The sequence below is a fragment of the Schistocerca gregaria genome, chromosome 5 (assembly GCF_023897955.1).
Source record: "Schistocerca gregaria isolate iqSchGreg1 chromosome 5, iqSchGreg1.2, whole genome shotgun sequence".
NCBI lineage: Eukaryota > Metazoa > Arthropoda > Insecta > Orthoptera > Acrididae > Schistocerca > Schistocerca gregaria.
The window spans coordinates 245647696-245661767 of NC_064924.1; positions in this window are offsets into that span (position 1 = coordinate 245647696).

Below are 14072 nucleotides of genomic sequence, written 5' to 3' on the forward strand. Positions count from 1 at the left end.
ATTATTGGTGTGTCGAGTTTTAATAGTGTTATATGTGTTCAGTGTCCATTGTAGACGAACTGAAGCAAAAATGAAACTTGGTGGTCGGCATATTTAATCATATCTGTAAAGGACTTTCCGCATTTGTTACTTGATGTACTCTGCACTGACAGAATATATTGGACCCACAGTTATAGAGGTATACATGCTTTGCCTTAGGGTTGTTGCACTACTGTGTTCTTCAGTTATCGCATGTTACAAGCTTCATCACCGTTTTCAATAAGCATAGGGTTCCTTATAAAAAAATAATGCAGAACAACTCCAGAAATTCAGGTTCATCCTGTATACACCGCCCTTCCAAAACGCTCCGAGATTTGTTTTAATTTAGGCTTATAAGCGACGTCAGGGCAGTAACTACGGTCACAGCTTGAAAAACAAGTGTAAACTACAAACATGCAGCTGTCCTGTCAGCTGTGAACAAAGATTGTTAAGTAGCCGTAGTGCATCAACCATCACGTGTCCAAAATTGCAATGCAGCATCACATCTAAATAAAATATTCAAGACATTCCCCAGAATGTTGTGGAGAAGAAAAAAGTGTATACGCCGCACAGTTTTTCCCTCACAAATTGACTGCAACCAATGAAGTAAGAGCGCCGGCCGTGCCTTGAGCGAAATGAAAATTGCAGGCAGTTATTGTCTAAAGAACGTAATTACGGGGGACGAGACTTGATGTTAACAGTACTAGCCTACCACAACTGAATAAAATACAGATTGGGCCTCTGATGGTTTTCAAAGATCGACGAATATATGATATGCCAATGCGACACGTGTGTTAAACGACATCACAAAGAAGGGTTTTCACGTGTGTATGTGAAGGTTTTGTGCGTTGTACTCAGGTGGGTGTGACTTTGTAGAACATCTGACGAATTAAAACCACCATCTTAATTTTTCTCTATTTTTCATTAATGCAGTCTTGATTTATCACGTGAGCATCTGATCATTTACATTCATTAATCACCTACAGTTTGCGGAAAGTAGCTTCTTTGTATTCATGATCGTAAATAGATATGCAAATTGTTAAAATAGCATGTAGGAAATATAGAGTTAAAATGGCTACTGACAGCACGCTTATCCGGTGCGATAGATCTATTGCTGAAGGAAAACATGAAGTTACGTTTGTTCCTCGTGTTCCATAAGCCTGCAGTACAAAGATAAAATTGGATAAAATCCATTAAGTACACAGTTATAAACGACGGATTTCAGTGACGTGCATATACCTGCAGCAACAAAGCACAGTGTTTGTACCAAATGAAAATGCATGTGCGAGTGAAGGGGACAATCGAAATGACAGTGGGAGATAGCTGTGGAATGGGTGTAATATGAGCGGTTCCGATTTCCGAGTTCTTGCCTCATTCATATGTATTACTGCATGCGCACAGAGACCGCAGGAATGCCCCATACGCCTCTGTGGCTGGTGGCTGGTCGCTATCCCTCCATAGACCCACCCCAGCAGCACCCCCCCCCCCCCCCATCCAACGACACATACTTTCGCTTTCTCACTTTCTCTCTCTCTTTCTTTCTCTCTCTCTCTCTCTCTCTCTCTCTCTCTCTCTCTCTCTCTGTCTCTCCGTTACAGCGCTATGAGGTGATAGTCTACGGCGAGAGGGTATTCCCAGTTCGAGAACCTTTAATTGGATTTCTTGTCCTTCTGCTCCAACTTTCATGTGCCTTCCAATCAATATTCATAAACTGCGGCGAGTTGCGCCCACTGGCAGCCCTCGCAGGAAACCATAAATCTAGCGTCATGTCATTACGCCGGCCACGTCAGGAAATAACGGCCAAGGGCGAAGCCATTCTATGGAATATCCTGAGATTCAGTATAAATCGATCACGCGACTTGTAACAAATGGTAAAAATGGCTCTGAGCACTATGGGACTTAACAGCTGAGGTCATCAGTCCTCTAGAACGTAGAACGATTTAAACGTAACTAACCTAAGGACATCACACACATCCATATTCGAGGCAGGATTCAAACCTGCGACAGTAGCGGACGGGCGGTTCCAGACTGAAGCGACTAGAACCGCTCGGCCACCTCGACCGTCTACTTGTAACAAAGTATCACAAATACCTTTTTCTTATTTCACTGTCCTTGTAGGTGCTGAGAACTCATTACGAGTTTACGAAAGATCTGTTTTCAATGTACCCTTTTGCTGGTGAGTTGTTGCCTAATTAAACTTACTGAGTTCGCTGGTGCGTCCCTCACCAACACCGACTCAAAGGAAGGCCTTGGTGCTTGCTCGTGACGTCACGTCAACTAGGCACGGCGAACGCCATGTCCGTTGCAGGCATACTCATAATGGTGGTGTCTCCCTCCCTGACACAGGAAAATGCGAAACCATTTGCTGTACTTGATCAACACACATTGTTCTGAGAGATTTCTGCAATCAATTAATTGTGCAATTCATTACACTTCTTAAGAAATAGTGTACTTCTGAACTTAAATTTCTAACTTTTTTAAGGGCTGACATACAAAAACAACTTCATGGTCCAGCAGCAACAGAATTCGTGCTCCTTTACCTTATTTGTAAAGGAAATTACGTTTGTACTGGATTGCTTTTACAAGAAGCTGTGAACATATTGGTGCTCTTCTTTAGGTATCTTGGTTGACTATGGGATGAGGAGCACTGAATGTTAATGAAATATCTTGCGATGGTACACGTTTGGGGAGGGGTTGGGGGACAGAAGAAGAGGCAAAAGAGAGATATTTGTTTTATCAAATAATTTTTTTTTATCTTATAAAGTTTCTCCTTTCAGTTGCAAGAGGGGATTATTTATCTTTTCTAAAGTGCATGTTTAAAAAAGTTTAGGCTAAGCAGTATTTTTGATGTATGAAGCTATTTTGTTCCCTGTTTAGAATTCCTTTCGTTGAAAACGACTGTAATCTAATGACTGGCAACAGTTGGACATATACACTTGTAAATTAGTTCACATTTGGAGTGACGTTTTCAAACGAAAATAAATAAATAAATAAAAGAAACGATTTCATAGTAAGGGGGTTGGGGTAAGTTTCGATAACAAAATGGATCAAGTAAATATAGTTACTTGAATGTAAAATTTCCGAAGCTTGCAATGGCGCAAAGCGTCTTATCATATTGATCTACGTTTGTTTCGACAGGATTCAGTAATACAGAGATATGATCTTCATTTGTAGCTTTACGATAGGAAGAAAATCTTACATCTAAATAAAACTGCAGAATCCAAAACAATACCAAACATTTTGTCCAAAAATAAGAGATTTATAGTGATAAGAACGCCCAGGCGTTTCCGCCTGCAACAGACCTGGCGTTCGCCGTGCCTAGCTGACGTAACGTCACCAGCAAGGGCCGAGGCCTTCCTTTGAGTCGGTGTTGCGCTCACACGCAATAAGGCTGTGCAGCGCTGACGATATACGTCTGTTCCCTGCCACTGAAAACTGTCCACAGAGCGGAAGCGAACTTCCTCTCTGTCATCACGCTCTTCTTCGTCATAGCGCTCAGTTTCAGTCCTGGTAGGAGGACACGGTAATTGTGAGGAACGGCTTTCTCGAACCGAAGGTGCCGAAAAGCCGGAGTGGACAGTAGTGTCATCATTCCTACATGAAGGAAACTATATGCATCTTCACCATCAGCATTGGTAAGCATCCCTTCTACTTCCTCTTGCACAACCTCGAGCTACTGCATAGCGCCTGCCACACTACATTATAGCAAAAATTGGAGGTAGACAACTACTATAGTTTCTGATGCCACCCACAACCAATATTAAAGCACTAATCAGTAATAACTTCGTGATGTGGCGCTGTAGGTCGTTTTTCCCTGCTGTGCTGTAACATCGCAACGAGCAATAGTAAGTCGAAAAACTGTGACCCCTGCCCATCACGAGATGGAATGCAAGCTGATGGCGTTGGAGGAATGTGTTGCGGTAAGGCAAGTATGTGTCCTAAGCAGAGACGCATGGTGTGTCGTTTTGGCATTCATGGAACAAGTGATCTTGACAAAGGGAAAATTGTTATGTACCGATTCCTGGGTATAATCGTCTCGGAAATGGCGAATCTCGTATGTCGTTCGCGTGTTACTGGCATGATCATCTACAAAAAGTTGTTGACAGGGTGTTTTACCCCTAGCCACATCATGGGACCTGTCGATGGGAGGCTTGTGTGCTCTCTAAAGCAAGATAGGCAATGATCTTTGGCAGATCTGAAGACAGACTGCACGCTATAAATTGTTATTCCGATCACAGCCTAAGAGTTTTGCGCTCCAACTACTCGTTAAACTTCTCGTTAAACTATGTCAACTCCACTCTGTTCTACACTCCTGGAAATTGAAATAAGAACACCGTGAATTCATTGTCCCAGGAAGGGGAAACTTTATTGACACATTCCTGGGGTCAGATACATCACATGATCACACTGACAGAACCACAAGCACATAGACACAGGCAACAGAGCATGCACAATGTCGGCACTAGTACAGTGTATATCCACCTTTCGCAGCAATGCAGGCTGCTATTCTCCCATGGAGACGATCGTAGAGATGCTGGATGTAGTCCTGTGGAACGGCTTGCCATGCCATTTCCACCTGGCGCCTCAGTTGGACAGGCGTTCGTGCTGGACGTGCAGACCGCGTGAGACGACGCTTCATCCAGTCCCAAACATGCTCAATGGGGGACAGATCCGGAGATCTTGCTGGCCAGGGTAGTTGACTTACACCTTCTAGAGCACGTTGGGTGGCACGGAATACATGCGGACGTGCATTGTCCTGTTGGAACAGCAAGTTCCCTTGACGGTCTAGGAATGATAGAACGATGGGTTCGATGACGGTTTGGATGTACCTTGCACTATTCAGTGTCCCCTCGACGATCACCAGAGGTGTACGGCCAGTGTAGGAGATCGCTCCCCACACCATGATGCCGGGTGTTGGCCCTGTGTGCCTCGTTCGTATGCAGTCCTGATTGTGGCGCTCACCTGCACGGCGCCAAACACGCATACGACCATCATTGGCACCAAGGCAGAAGCGACTCTCATCGCTGAAGACGACACGTCTCCATTCGTTCCTCCATTCACGCCTGTCGCGACACCACTGGAGGCGGGCTGCACGATGTTGGGGCGTGAGCGGAAGACGGCCTAACGGTGTGGGGACCGTAGCCCAGCTTCATGGAGACGGTTACGAATGGTCCTCGCCGATACCCCAGGAGCAACAGTGTCCCTAATTTGCTAGGAAGTGGCGGTGCGGTCCCCTACGGCACTGCGTAGGATCCTACGGTCTTGGCGTGCATCCGTGCGTCGCTGCGGTCCGGTCCCAGGTCGACGGGCACGTGCACCTTCCGCCGACCACTGGCGACAACATCCATGTACTGTGGAGACCTCACGCCCCACGTGTTGAGCAATTCGGCGGTACGTCCACCCGGCCTCCCACATGCCCACTATACGCCCTCGCTCAAAGTCCGTCAACTGCACATACGGTTCACGTCCACGCTGTCGCGGCATGCTACCAGTGTTAAAGGCTGCGATGGAGCTCCGAATGCTACGGCAAACTGGCTGACACTGACGGCGGCGGTGCACAAATGCTGCGCAGCTAGCGCCATTCGACGGCCAACACCGCGGTTCCTGGTGTGTCCGCTGTGCCGTGCGTTTGATCATTGCTTGTACAGCCCTCTCTCAGTGTCCGGAGCAAGTATGGTGGGTCTGACACACCGGTGTCAATGTGTTCTTTTTTCCATTCCCAGTAGTGTATTTCCTTTACTAAAAATATGCGAATCAAGAGATGCATCTAGTGGTGGCTGTGTAATGTAATGCATATAATTTTCTAGGCTACATGCAGCGAAATCCTGACTCTAAAAACTATCACATCATATAATCAGGGAATTACAAGATGGAGATAGAATATTTTGACTGCTATGGAAATTCAGGCAGACATGATAGTTGCAGATCACAGTAAGAAACAAAGATATGCGTAGCTCCGTACATTACACAACATTACAGTCATAATACATCTCCAAACTATATAGCTTTCGGTATGGTATATGAGAACGAGTATGAACATACTCACAACAAACAGTTATAAACCAACATTCACTTAAGCAATGTTACTAACGAATTATAAATAAATAGTTTCTGAAGACATTACTTCAAGTACTGTTCCGTAACACATCAAAATGCAAAGTAAAATTAACAACCTCCGTATGCTGCTAACAAACAGCAAAAATGTGTGTGCATTCATATGGGACGAAAATGCAGAGGCCATCGGTCCTTAGACTTATATACTACTTAAACTAACTTATGCTACGAACAACACACACATCCATGCGATGATGTAGGGATATTCCAGTACGATCATTTCACGAGTGTACCCTGAACTTTGAATATCAGGAATCCGGGAACACATCACATCTTCGACATCGTTGGAGAGCGAAAATACGCTACAAGAACGGGACCAATTGCGACTGGAAAGAGTCCTTCAACTTGACAGAAGTGTAACACTTCTGCAAATTGCTGCAGAATTCAGTGCTGGGCCATCAACAAGTGTCAGCGTGCGAACATGCAACAAAACATCATGGGTTTGGGCTTTCGGGGCCAAAGGCCCACTCGTGTACACTTCATGACCGTATGAAACAAGGCCTTACACCACCCCTGGGCCCGTGAACACCGACATTAGACTGTTGATGATTGGATACATGTTTCCCGGTCGGATGAGCCTCGTTTGAAATTATATCGAACGGATGGGCGTGACGTGTACGGGTGTGGAGAATACCTCATGAATTCATGTAACCTGCATGTTGGCAGGGGACTGCTCAATCTGGTGGAATCACTGTAAAGGTGTGGAGCGCATGCAGTTGGCGTGATATAGGACCCCTGGTACGTCTAGATACGACTCTGATATTTGTCATTTCCATAAGCATACTGCCTGATCAACCGCATCATTCATGTCCACTGTCCATTGTGTGTTCCGACGGACTTGGACGATTCCAGTAGGACACTGTGACATCCCACACGCCCAGAATTGCTACAGAGTGGCTCCAAGAAGAGTTCAAACGCTTCCGCTGGCCACCAGAATCCCCAAACATGAATATTATTGAGCACATATGTAATGCCTTGCAACGTACTGTTCAGAAGAGACTTCCATCCCCTCGTACTCTTGCGGATTTATGGAGAGCCGTGCAGAATTTTTGGTGTAAACTTTATCCAGCACTACTTCAGACAATAGTCGAGGGCATACCACCTCATGCTGAGGCACTTCTGCGTGTTTGCTGGGGCCCTGTGCGATATTACGCAGGTGTACCAGATTCTTTCGCTTTTCACTGTAGTTCAAAACGTAGGACTACTTCATGATATGTCAGTGAAGGTATTAAGATCACCTGACATTTCTTAAACGTTTTTCAATAATGCTTCACGTTATAAAGCACAATTTTCGGGGGGAAGAAGACAACGCTCCTTGTTCTAAACTACAATAATATAACTGATGTTATTGACTGCTTGTATTGATTTTATTAGCTATCATTTGAAGCCTAGTTAAGTTTATGGTCCACAGATGGTAAAAAGATAACCTTTGAGGAAGGCTGCAATATTTATATATTAACTACAGTGACAAAGTTGTCTAAAAATTTTTTCCATGTCTAAAATATATGACAATATAGATGTGAGCAACACCTTCCCTTCCACACACACACACACACACACACACACACACAGTGTAATCAATTATGGCATTGATATTTATGCGCTATGTGTCTCAGCAGGCGCCTAAAACATGATTGTTTACTCTCAAATTAAGTTTCATTGTGCTATCTCCATGTGCAATGTCTGTAATAGTTATCAAAATACCTAAATATGTTTTAATTTCGATTTGAAACTTACTTGATACTATGTTACTTAAGGTAGAGGAACATCATCACCTAAGTTTATTAGTAACTTTCAGTAATGCTTCATCTCACCTAGCACAATTTTTGCGGGGAAGAAGATTCTGTATCATGTTCTACACTAGAAAAAATGTAAAATATAAATGACTAGCTAATACAGATTTTTAATTACTTTTTGATCATTAACACACATGCAGTTAAGTTTCACTGGTGTACTAGATACAAGACCCACATATTTCGGCAGTTAAGGGGAGGTTTACTATCTTTTCGTTAAAAAATCGATTTTTTAATTCCATTTTTCGATCTATAAAAGTGTTTTAGCATCCACCCCTGCAACGATATTTACGAATACGGAACGGAAATGTTTGTTATTCGCGGTTGAATGATAAAATGCCCCTGCCTGAAATCGGCCTTTTTCTGGTACCAGATTTTTTCTTTCGGAGAACGAGTTATTGTACCGGTGCTCGGGAGGAAACACACTAAATTCAAATGAAAGTTTGATCGCTTGTGTTCGGAAGTTGGCCCCCAAGCATTTGCATTCTGGTGCGAAGACTGTAAAGATTGCGACTTTCCTGGTAGTGAGCAGCTTCAACGAAGAGTATTCACCAACTCTGAAGAGCATGACAACGATGGACGTCACCCTGGGACTCTATTCGACGCAGTTCGACAAGCATTCGGACGAGCACCGGATTCAAACGGCCGAAAACCGCTTGTCACCGGCCGCACGAGCGACTCTGGAGAAGCGCAGGATAGCCAGATAGAGCAGAACGCCCTCTATGAGGAATAGGAAGGACTATTTTCTAAACCCGGAATAGCGTATTGTACGTAAGTTGCATAATATTGCATTTATATGTAGTCAAAACTTGAAACGTGTTTTTCTCGAAATGACTTATTTTTATCGCCAGGTATGGTAACTTCAAATATATTGAACCGATTGGCATGATTCTTTGTTTCCGATGAAGCTAACTGAATTGTCCAGGAGTTATACCACTTTTATTTCGATCCATCAACAATAAAATGTTTACTTCGCCGACGAAGTCGAAAAATCGATGAAAAACAACGTATTTGTTTCAAATGGCCACCATTTTGTTTCCTATGGTCCAAATAACTTAAGCGAGCTACAACTCCTAAAGACTCTTATATAATTCGCTAATGTCGACTCAATTTTGATTTCAGACGAGCCGGCTGACCTGTGACATACCGCGCGTGGAGGTGTACATCGAAATTTAGTTTCGTTCCGACGGCAGTTCCGCCTTTGCTCTTCGACATTTCCGGTCGAAAAAATTCAACTTGTACAGGAAATACCAGTAAACATTTTGAGAAAATTTGATATTGATATCTATAACATATCCCGAGGAAAAAATCTCAAAGAACATGCTTTTCTCAGGCCAAAAATAGGAAATCTACCCTTAACAACCACAAACTGTATCAAAAATAGTGTGTTTTGATGATATGTTTATTATGTTTGCTACCCTTATTACCTCTGTATCACTTCAACCGTATCCAACGATATCTTCACAATGCATCAAGTACAACATGTGAACGTAACACAACATTTTCTAAGACAATTGTGGAACAAGTTTCCATAAAGGCATCAAAGTTTGATATCTCGAAAATACGATAAATTATTTACAAGATGTGTAAATGTTTTGAATAAAAGACACTTGCGTTTAGCTTATCTTGCATTGCACATATCTGACTAAAAAAAAATTGATATTTGCTCTGTGTTATCATTCAAAATACATGTAAATTTAGAGTATAAAACATGCACGGCACTACCGTGATAACCTACCAGTTCTGTAACATTTAAAAAAATGTACATGTCACATACAGTAGCAGTACTGCTACAAGTTAGAGTTAAGCAGCTTAGTCAAATTGCTGTTTACCAAAATATGTATGGTCTATAACATTAAAAAAGATGCATCACACTACTGCTGATCTAAGTTTACAGCTTACAGTGTACTTACCAGTGAGAATATTTTGATATTCGTACCAAAGAAAAAAGTGTCAATCAAGCCACTATTTTGCTTTATTTGTCAAAAACTCGTCTGGGTTCAGCAAAAATTAATATCAGGGTCAGGGAAGCATTGTAGTGACACTTTTGTTAGGGTATTAACTTATCTTGTAGTAGAAAACATTTGGCATTGTTTGCTGATGACGTTAACATATATTTTCAGACAGTGGAGGCTACACTATAGCAAATTTTCTGCACACCAATATGTCATAGACAAATTCGAAAAAGTTCTCCTAATTTCCAAAAAGTTCTCTTAGTAATGCTCGTGTTATAGTAAAATTGTGAATAATTGCCCAATACATGGCTATGTTACAATTAAATACTAATAAAACCTCCATATACAGAAAATTGTATCAAATTGCGCTATAAATCCATTTATTACACCAGAATTGTAACAAATTACCCCATGTATCGTTATACACTCCTGGAAATGGAAAAAAGAACACATTGACACCGGTGTATCAGACCAACCATACTTTCTCCGGACACTGCGAGAGGGCTGTACAAGCAATGATCACACGCACGGCACAGCGGACACACCAGGAACCGCGGTGTTGGCCGTCGAATGGCGCTAGCTGCGCAGCATTTGTGCACCGCCGCCGTCAGTGTCAGCCAGTTTGCCGTGGCATACGGAGCTCCATCGCAGTCTTTAACATTGGTAGCATGCCGCGACGTGAACCGTATGTGCAGTTGACGGACTTTGAGCGAGGGCGTATAGTGGGCATGCGGGAGGCCGGGTGGACGTACCGGCGAATTGCTCAACACGTGGGGCGTGAGGTCTCCACAGTACATCGATGTTGTCGCCAGTGGTCAGCAGAAGGTGCACGTGCCCGTCGACCTGGGACCGGACCGCAGCGACGCACGGATGCACGCCAAGACCGTAGGATCCTACGCAGTGCCGTAGGGGACCGCACCGCCACTTCCCAGCAAATTAGGGACACTGTTGCTCCTGGGGTAACGGCGAGGACCATTCGCAACCGTCTCCATGAAGCTGGGCTACGGTCCCGCACACCGTTAGGCTGTCTTCCGCTCACGCCCCTACATCGTGCAGCCCGCCTCCAGTGGTGTCGCGACAGGCGTGAATGGAGGGACGAATGGAGACGTGTCGTCTTCAGCGATGAGAGTCGCTTCTGCCTTGGTGCCAATGATGGTCGTATGCGTGTTTGGTGCCGTGCAGGTGAGCGCCACAATCAGGACTGCATACGACCGAGGCACACAGGGCCAACACCCGGCATCATGGTGTGGGGAGCGATCTCCTACACTGGCCGTACACCTCTGGTGATCGTCGAGGGGACACTGAATAGTGCATGGTACATCCAAACCGTCATCAAACCCATCGTTCTACCATTCCTAGACCGGCAAGGGAACTTGCTGTTCCAACAGGACAATGCACGTCCGCATGTATCCCGTGCCACCCAACGTGCTCTAGAAGGTGTAAGTCAACTACCCTGGCCCGCATGATCTCCGGATCTGTCCCCCATTGAGCATGTTTGGGACTGGATGAAGCGTCGTCTCACGCGGTCTGCACGTCCAGCACGAACGCTGGTCCAACTGAGGCGCCAGGTGGAAATGGCATGGCAAGCCGTTCCACAGGACTACATCCAGCAACTCTACGATCGTCTCCATGGGAGAATAGCAGCCTGCATTGCTGCGAAAGGTGGATATACACTGTACTAGTGCCGACATTGTGCATGCTCTGTTGCCTGTGTCTATGTGCCTGTGGTTCTGTCAGTGTGATCATGTGATGTATCTGACTCCAGGAATGTGTCAATAAAGTTTCCCCTTCCTGGGACAATGAATTCACGGTGTTCTTATTTCAATTTCCAGGAGTGTATTACAGAAACATTTAATACACTTCCCGTGTTATAAAAAAAACTGACTGCACAATTATCACCTATACACATACATTTATTTTATTATTTATCCTAATGGAACCCCATAAATGTTATACAAGGTTCCTTTTTGTTTTAAAACGCATTCCCTTTCTACGACACCAGTTAATGACGCCAGTGTATAATAGTTAACGAAATGAAGTAAATTTACTTCTTTCCGTTCTGCAAATGGGTCATCTACATAAACCAGGGGCTGCCAAGAACTCAGCTTGCACGAGATGCTCTTGTATGCATTAAGTCTCTCTTGCCCAAATGCACACTTCCCCCTCTACCTCACGGCACTGACTGGGAAAAGAAGGAGGTAGGAGAACCGATAAAAGCGCCACATGTCCCTTTTTTCGCATTTTATTACTCTCCATAACGTAGATCACAAACAAAAACAAATTTTTACTATTATTTAATAATTTTTGGCGAATTGAAGACATGATAAATTGTATACCTGACATGAACTACCGGCATGGATAGACACAGACAGTTCTGCCTATTTTCGTCGCTCAGGTTGCAACATAATCGTGAGTTACTTAGTTTCACAATCGAAAAAGTTTTTTTACACACAAATATTGGTAGAAACGTTGACATCATATGTGCAGATTCAGTATGGTGTGCTGGAAACAAGGTCGATTGCCGAAATATTGTGTCATTTGTACACTCACACCATGCTGTTCAGCCGAGATTTATTTCGTCATGAAACACGCCTGGAGAAACTGAAGAATCACATTGTAGTCATCAATTCATGATTTGTATAGGATTCATTGTTCAATACATCAACATGTACTTGGTGTAAAAATGCAGTCATGGAACACATGACAGATTCGGTGCTGCAAATAGTATTTTTTTTGAAGTTGCACGTATTGTAACTTGCCATCATCAGGTATGCTGATCGCATCAGCATACCAGATGATGGCAAGTTACTGTACATACTGATGTACTGTACAGTACATCAGCACACCTGGTAATGGGAACAAGGTCGATTGTCGAAATATTGTGTCCTTTGTACACTTACACCAGGCTATTCACCCGAGATTTATTTCGTGATGATTACAATGTTTATGTGTTTCAACATCAACTACATCATCTTCAGATTATTTCTGCATGGTGTAGTAATGCTGTTCCATATCAAATTTGTAGAACCAGTCGATTATGTGGCTACATAATAGATACTGAGAGATTTCATCTTTCCCCTCTGTGACTTCCACGGATATTCAAAGGTTAATGACGGCAGTACACTAGAATGGCTCTTTTTTGCAAGCAGTCATTGAGACTTCCCATACACCATGAACAAATAGTGGAGTAGAAACAGCGCTTACACCGCGATTCTGCTAAAGTGGTGAAATTCGTGCCTCTCAAAATAATCTGCACCAAATACAAGAAGAAAGTATAGCACCATACTGATAAACAAAATGTTGCGCAGTACCGAAAGGAACGAGCAAATCTGACATGTACCGACATGCCAAGCGTAAGTCGACACGTGGGCAGCACATTGTGCATACTTCAAGATTTATATCCTGTGGCTAACACAAACTTAAACTCTCTAACAGAATGTTATGCTTTATGACGTTTCAGTTGATTTCCTTTCAATTTAAATGTGTATATTCCCTTGCCACTCAGTGCATATTAAGTGTCTCTTTCAATTATTGTTTTAAGTGCATCATTCGACCAGTGTCCAGTTGATTGTGCTTGTGTTACTTGACTACTTTTGTCAAAAACGTCATGAATCATGAGCACAGTAATAGATACAGCTAATCAAAAATAATCTGAATTTAGATATGAAAGTACAATTATGGTCAAAGGTAGTGTTAGTAATTGCCATATATAACTACTAAATTTACAAATAAAATTCTTGGAGCAGAGGCTAGCTGAACTGAGGAGAGAATCAATGTCTGGCCATTAGAGGAGGCAACAGCACATTTCAAAAGAAACTTGGCTGTGTCCCACAGGCAGTATTCCGGCAAATGCTAGGTCGCTTCAAAGATAACATCTCTGTGGTGGCATGAGACAAGAGGCCATTCAGATCTTAGGTGTTTAATAGCACGTCACCCACAGTTCTCAGGTTGGTGCCAAATTAATTGCATTGTTGTTGACTCTGATAAGAAATAATAAAAGCAGCTACCATTGGAAAATACAAATCGCTGTGTGTGTGTGTGTGTGTGTGTGTGTTGAGAATGTCTGGTTCATTGAAACATGGAATAGGACAGACGGTGGCCGGTGGCAGTCAGAAGCTGCTTATTTCCGTACCCCAGAATGCAAAAATGAAAAATTCAAGTGACGTCTTAAATATGTTAAAACTGAGTAAGA